The following is an 8,588-nucleotide window of genomic DNA, read 5'->3' on the forward strand; positions in this document are numbered from 1 at the left end:
GGTTAATTGATAAATTAGAATTTTTTTTTTCAATTTTTGAGGGTAGTATCTTCAACTAAACTAGATGATAGACACAAAAAATATCTTCTCAGCTTTGCATCGAAGCTAAAACTTAAAATATAGTAAAATTAATATGAATAAGAAATTTCTACTCGCAAGTGGCGACTACACCATTTATATATATAAAAAAATGACCCTTTTGCGCAAGCTAGGATATTTGTAATTACCAGTTTACGCGTATAGCTCAATGGGCAAAGTAACCCTTATTGCGCGATTTACTACCACGAAGTTGGTATTTATATATATACAGGGTGATTTTTTTATCATAACCCACTCAATTACTTACAGAATAATAATAATTAAAAAATTTTTTTTTATTACTATCTTTAGTTACACATAATTCTTGAATTATTAACTATGTAATACTTTGTAAGTTCATCCCTTATGCATTGAAAGGGTATCAACTTTGTTTTTTTAAATAATAACACACATTTTGAATTCAATAAAATGTTTAAGCTTTTAATTTAATTTTGAGTTTTTAATATAACTTAATTAGTTTATTAGATATAAATATTCAAAGGTTCAATTTTTAGCTTCGATGCGAAGCTGAGAAGGTATTGGTTTTACTAAGATGTGTTTTTTTTTGTGTCTGTTACCACTTTTTCTCAGCTCTCACCGAACCGATTTCTTTCAATGATACGTCAAAAGATCAAAAATCGTATCTAGTCGAAGACAATATCCTTAAAAATTGAAAAAAATTCCCTTGTTCCCCGTAAATGGGGGAAACCTCCAAAAAAATTACAAATTTAAAAATCACTAATTTTTTCAATTTTTTCAATTTTTTCAATTTTTTTTAATTAAAAGTGCCATAACTTTTTCAAAAATGAACATATCAATATAATTCTTTTTTATATAGATGCATAATATTATCATAATTCTCATCAAATTTTCTATTTAATGATTTATTCTAGTTAACGAAGGAGTAATTTTGGCGAATAACAGAAAAAATTCCCAACCAATTTTTAACCTATCACTTTAGTCGCCACTCGCGAGAAGAAATTTGTTATTCATATTAATTTTACTATATTTTAAGTTTTAGCTTCGATGCAAAGCTGAGAAGATATTTTTTTGTGACTATCATATTTTTTTTGATCTAACTTGACCTACTTTTTTCAACGATACGTCAAATGACTACAATTCGTATTTAGTTGAAGATATTACCCTTAAAAATTAAAAAAAAATTTTTATTTATCAATTAAACAGTTACTTATCCTATGTTCTCCATAAAGACAATTAAAATCATTAATTTCTAATGTTTTCAAAATATTTATTAACGAATGAAGTTTGATATGATAGGTTTCAACTACAAAATTAAATCATTTTACTTTGTAATTTAATAATTTTATTACTCTGTTTGTGTGTGCTACTATTAGACTATAATATTCAAATTTTTTTCTAACGTGTTGCTATATAAATCATTTCTAAAAAAAATTATTGTTTTTTCTCCTGAATTAACAATTGATTTTTACAAATATAATCAAATTTTATAATAAATTCAATTGAGTAAATCTTTTTAACAACTTTGTTTTGATTGGTACATTTAGTTAAAGTAAATCATTAAAATTAATTAAGTTCTCAATATTTCAATTATAGAATCTTTTCAACAAACAACAAAAGTTCCTAGGAAATTATTACTATTACTTTTATTTAAGTTATCTATTACCATAAAAATGCAAAAAAATATTGAGCTTTTCTGATAAATTTATAATAAAACTTTCTGACTGCATATTGATCTTAACGATACAATTTTTTTAATTGTCATATAATTTTCTATTTAATGATGTCAATGTCAAACTTACCAATTGAGCTAAAAGTTATGGTAAAATAAATTTTTTTTTTTTTTTATAAACATTTACAACAATCAACTTTAAACGATTAACAAAATTGGTTAAATATGTCATTTTCCTTATTTTTAACTTATTAATAATCAAATTAATATTAAATATTATATCAAATCAGTATTAATTTAAAACAATTTTTTTTGTTCTTAATTATTTTTTTTTATATGTAAAAACTATTTTTTAATAATATTAAAACTTAAAAGTGGTAGAAATAGTCTAATTGCACATTTGAAAACATCGCGAAATGTTGATTTAGAATAGTATATTTTTGTTTTTGATGGAAATTCCTTGTAGTTCAGTGTATAAAACTTATAACTTTGTTAACTTTTATAACTTTATTAAAAATGACCAAATAAGTATATTTTTTTTTTTATTTAGATGCATGTCTTAATCTAACATTTGGTTTTTTTTNTTATTTAGATGCATGTCTTTATCTATCATTTGGTTTTTTTTATAAATCTAACCCTTTACCTGCCCACAAGAGGGATTCAAAATAATAACTTTTTTTTTTTTAGTTAAAGTAAATCATTAAAATTAATTCAGTTCTGGATATTTCAATAGTAGAATCTTTTTTTAAATACCAAAAATTACTTAGAAATGACTACTATGATTTCTATTTAAGTGTTCTAATACAATAAAAATATGCAAAAATAATGCAAAAAGTAATGAGTTTTTTGATAAATATACTGTAGATAGTAATTATAAAATTTCCTGACTGCATATTAATTAATCTTAAAAATAACATTGTTTTAATTCTCATCAAATTTTCTATTTAATGATTTATTCTAGTCAACGAAGAAGTAATTTTGGCGAATAACAGAAAAAATTCCCAACCAATTTTTTTTTTTTTTTTTAAAGTAGGAATTTGGTGGATTATTCCAAAAGCAACATCAACTCTTATTTCTTTAATTATATCCTGATTAGTAGTTCTTTGATTTTAAAATATAATATATGAATATATACTAATTATAATTATTAAATTTAGTATGAAATTGATATTTAATATTGTAATTTAAACGGAGAAATTATAAAAATAATAAAGAAGTTATATTTTGCTTTACTTTTACGTGTATAAAAATTTAAAGGGCTTGATACAATAATTTTCAATAAAAACTGTTTGTTACTATAAAAAAATGCACTGGACTACAAGGAACTTTCATCAGAAGCAAAAATATACTTTTCTAAATCAACTTTTCGCGTTGTTTTCAAATCTGCAAGTAGACTATTTCTATCACTTCTAATTTTTTATATTATTACTAATTATATATATAAAATAATAATTAAAAGAAAAAAAAATTTGTTTTCAAATTATTACTGATTTGATTTTTAATATGTTAAAAATAATCAGTCCAAATTTTCAATTTTAACCTATTTTTTTGGTTCTTTAAAGTTGATGAAAAATTTTTGATAAAGATTTATGAAAGTTTATAGTAAAAAAAATTGAATATATTACCATAACTTTTAGCTCAATTACAAGTTTAAAATTGACATCTAAGCCAGTCAACAAAGGAAAAATTGCGGAAAAAATTTCCAAACAAATTTTGTTTTTTTAGTTGTTGAATTAAAATATGTATTATGACATACTAATAGTCCTCAAGATTGGAATTGAGCTTTTTTTTTTTACGGCCTCGCAAAAGTTCAAAAATATGAGCTTTTTTAATTTTCTCAAAAAATATTTAATTTACAAAAAAAAGTTTCGTACAAAATTTGTTTAAAAGACAATTATAAACAAAAAAATTTAATTATATTTTTTCATTTAAACAAATATTTTTCGAGTTACATTACATTTAATGTGAGTACAAAAATTTATATTCCATTTTTTTCATTTTACGGTTACTTTTTATCATGTTATACTTACATTAGACACAATATTATAAATGCATATGTGTGTATGTGTGAGTTTATTTATTTATTGTATCATTAAAGTGTGACTAAACAATCTAAGTCTATTTTCTGTCATCTTATCCACGATTGACGCAACACCTATACTTCCTCTTATATGCTCGTTCCTTATCCTATCTTCTCTAGTCACTCCACTCATCCAACTAAGCATTCTNTCGTCACTCCACTCATCTAACTAAACATTCTCATCTCTGTTACACTTATTCTCTGCTCTACTTTCTTATCAACCGCCCAACACTATGAAACATACATCATAGCTAGCCTCACAATTTCATACTAAATTTAAAAACTATAATTAGTATTTATTCATATATTATATTTTAAAATCAAAGAACTACTAATCAGGATATAATTAAAGAAATAAGAGTTCATGTTGCTTTTAAAATATTTCACCAATTTCTCTAAAGGAAACACTATCTACAGATTTGCATCGAAGCGTTTCTTATGATAGTGATTTTAATCACTGTCAGATATCATCTATACTTNATTTTTTTTTATAGTGATTTTAATCACTGTCAGATATCATTATACTTGATCCAACTATGCCACGTCACCACTGTGCCGCGACCCCCCTGTGCTGGGTTTTTTTAAGTTGATTTAGTACATTAATTTTTTTAGGTAATCCTATAAGACTTTTCGAGTGTTTCTTCCCGAGTAGGTGGGTTGGATGTTGAATGCATCGCGTTCCTTGGCGTATTTTCGACTATCTTGATTTACATGAGGTATAGTAATAGTTTTAGAGCAATGGTTGCAAACGGGAGGTTCCTCTTTATTGAGTATGTGCATGTGGCTAAGTTTTGTGTGGCCAATTTTTAATCTTGTGACTATTGTATCGATTTTTCTACTGGGTATCGTGTTTCTAGTTAAGTTTACGTCTTTTTTAATTAATTTTAGTTTATTGTCATTTATAACTTCGTTGTCTTAATATTTTTGCTACCTTGAGTTGCATCTTTTTAATATGTTTTTAATTATGTCGTGTTGTTGTGATAATTCAATAAAATGGGTATTAGGGTTGTTGACAGTGTCATCAGCTGCCTTATCTGCTTTCTCATTTCCATTTATTCCGCAATGTGATGGTACCCACATGATGTTTATGTTAGTTTTACGATGGATATAATCCTGGATATTACTAGTTCCTGGTATTACTAGTTCATCTTTTGAGTAATTATTATTAATGGCAACCATAGAACTTAGAAAATCGCTAATAATTAGGTAATGATTATTGTCGTCATTTTGAATTTGAGCTATTATAGTTTCTATAGCTTTAAGTTCAGATGTGTAAATACTGTTATGATCAGGGAGTTACTGATTTTTGTTACTTGCTGATTGTCGACAATTCCAATACCTACTCCGTTTTTTGATTTGCTAGCATCTGTATATATCTGTTGATGTAGAGGGAAATTAGTATTTAATATTTCTTTGAAGTTGTTTATAATTAATGTTTTCTCTGTATTTTTTGCTAATTTTAGTCTTTTCAATGTTACAAAAATATTTATAGAGCCAAGGAGGAGTGTTAGGTATTGTTTTTTTTTTGGTTTTATTAAATGTTATCCCAATTTCTTTTGTGTATTTTTATATATTAGAGTAGATTGGTATTAAGTCTCTTGGTTTGTCAAACGTGAGTGGTAAAGCTGGAAAAAGTGATTAATATGCTGGGTTTTTTGGAAGTGATTGACGTTTGGTAACATATTTTAAAGTTTGTTTAATTCTTCTCAGTCATAGAGGATGCTGTCTTGCGTCGCAAAGAACACTGTTTGTTGGGCTGGTGAAGAAAGCACCAGTTACTAATCTTGTTCCTTGATTTTGTATTGGGTCTAATATGCTAAGAAGTAAGGGTAAGGCAGAGTTATAAAGTATAGCTCCGTAATCTAAAACTGAAAGTACTAGTGAATTGAAAGTCTTGAGTATTGTGTCTCTGTAACTATGTTTGGTTGAAAATTGCTTTAATTACATTTTGTTTTTGTGTTGCTATTTTTTTAAGATTTTTTATGTAGTTTTTCCATGTTAGTTTACTATCAAGTATAATTCCGAGAAGTCTAATATCCTTTTCTAGTTTGATTATTAAATTGTTGAGTTTCAGTTCAGGTTTTATATCTTCTTTTCGAATTCATTTAAATAAAATTATTTTTGATTTAGTTGATGAATATTGTTGTGTTTGATCTGACCATAATTGTATTTTATTAAGTGTTTCTTGTAGAAGCTTTTTTGTAGTTTTTATGTTTTTCCCTGCAGAGTATATATTAATATCGTCCGCGAAAATTTTAATGAAGCACTACATGCTTATATTGATTACTATTAAAAAATGATTATAGAAAATAAGAGATCCCTGTTAATATTTTGATTTTATAACAGATATAATACAAATAATTTGTGAAAAAAAGTATAAAAAAAGGAAAATCTTTGTTATTATTTATTTTCTTTTTATACATTTTAAATTAAAATTAAAATAGTAACCTTTTAATATCATTTCAGACCTATAAAGGAGAGAGTAAGCAATAAAAGGTTACAAGCGTTTGAGTTTAATAAAGAAACATATATTTATTTTAATGGACAAATTATTTATAACAAAATAATTTGTTATTATAAAGATTATTCATTTAAAATTATATAGCATTTATTGATATTTTTTATTGCAGATTAAACGACTAAATCTTTTGTTAGAAATTATTGTTTAATTATAATTTAAGCCACAGAAATATTGTTTTAACTTACATGATGTATTTATGAATAATACTACGTAAAGTGTACAACCGCATTATATATATATATATATCTGTTTTTAGGATTTCGGAGATGGTAATATAAATACAAATTGCTCAATTTTCCCTAAATATGGAGGAAAAAAACAAAGAAACTATTTCAAATGCTCTTGCACTTCAAATGACCTCAGATGGAAAAGTAAAATATGATGCTATTGTTCAACAAGGTCATAGAAAAGATAAAGTTAATTATTCTAAACTGTCTGATTTACTTCCATCTGAAGTATTTAATTGGGACGATCCTTCATTACAAAGACCAGGCTTGGAGGAAGTTGCAAAAATAACTGAAAAAACTAGAGCTGCATTGGAAAAAATAACAAATTCAAAANTGAAAGAACTAGAGAACTAGATTGTAAATTCAGTTTAGATTGTAGATCATCAAGTGAAATGTTTAACCTCAACTTAAATATTACAAATTTTAAAAAATTAAGTTGTAAATTTTCTAATTTACGAATATTGTAAATTTGGTAGGGGTTCCAAATTATTGAACCATATTCAATAGCTGAACGAATAAGTGAACAATATAATGTTTTTAAACATAGTATGTTTTTAAAGTCCCAGCACTGTCGTTTTACAAATCCAATGAGTCTCATAGCCTTTGAATAAATATAGGATACATGATCATTAAATGAAAGATCAGTGGAAAAAATTATACCTAAATCTTTGATGGTGGAAACTACTTTAATTAAATGATTATCTAATGAATAATTATAAATTAAGTGATTTTTACTTCTTGTAAAAGATATAGCAGCGCATTTATTAATGTTAATTTTTAATCTATTATTGATACACCAACTAGAAAAGCTAGTAAGATCTTTTTGTAGTTTAACACAATCTTGCATTGATTCAACTTCTATATACATTTTAAGATCATCAGCGAATAATGAAAATTTACAATATTTAAATACATTTTTTACATCATTAATGAATAACAAAAAAAGCCATGGAGATAAATGTCCACCTTGAGGAACTCCCGAAGTTGCAACAAAAGAGTAAGATACAATATTTGATAAGGTTACCTGTTGGGTTCTATCTGAAAGGTAGGATTTAAACCATTGAAGCAATGAGCCATTGNGATACCTGTTGGGTTCTATCTGAAAGGTAGGATTTAAACCATTGAAGCAATAAGCCATTGATACCAATAACACTAAGTTTATTTATTAAAAGCTGATGGTCAACAGAATCAAATGCTTTTCTAAGATCAGTATNAAGGGATTGATGCAATACTTTTTAATAAAAAAATTTCGTTACTTATGAATAAATACACTAGAATACAAGGAACTTTCATCAGAAACAAAAATATACTTTTCTAAATCAACTTTCGCGCTATTTTCAAATCTACAATTAGACTTTTTCTATCACTTCTAATTTTTTATATTATTACTAATTACATAAAATAATAATTAAAAGAAAAAAAAATTGTTTTAAATTATTACTGATTTTGATTTTTAATATATTAAAAATAATCAGTTAAAAATTTCATTTTTAACCTATTTTTTGGCCCTTTAAAGTTGATGAAAAGTTGTTGTAAAAATTATTGTAAAAAAAAAGTAAATATGTTGCCGTAACTTTAAGCGCAATTGTAAGTTTAAAATTGACATCATTAAATAGAAAATTTTATGAGAATTAAAAAAAATATATTGTTAAGATAAATATGCAGTCAGGAAATTGTATAATTACTATTTATAGTAAATTTATCAGAGTAGCTCAATATTTTTTTGCATTTATATCGTAATAGATAACTTAAATAGAAANTTTATATCGTAATAGATAACTTAAATAGAAACAGTAGTAATCATTTACTAGTAACTTTTGGTGTTTATAAAAGATTCTACACTTGAAATATGAACTGAATTAATTTTAATGATTTACTTTAACCAAAATAACCAATAAAAAAAAAAAAACACATCATAGTAAAATTAATACCTTCTCAGCTTCGCATCCAAGCTAAAAAAGAGGTTAAAAATATCTACTCAATAGCGTACTATAAAATTTGATTATAATTGTAAAAATTCATTGTTAATTC

The sequence above is a fragment of the Daktulosphaira vitifoliae genome, unplaced genomic scaffold (genome assembly GCF_025091365.1).
Source record: "Daktulosphaira vitifoliae isolate Bord-2020 unplaced genomic scaffold, ASM2509136v1 Scaffold_1, whole genome shotgun sequence".
Lineage (NCBI taxonomy): Eukaryota > Metazoa > Arthropoda > Insecta > Hemiptera > Phylloxeridae > Daktulosphaira > Daktulosphaira vitifoliae.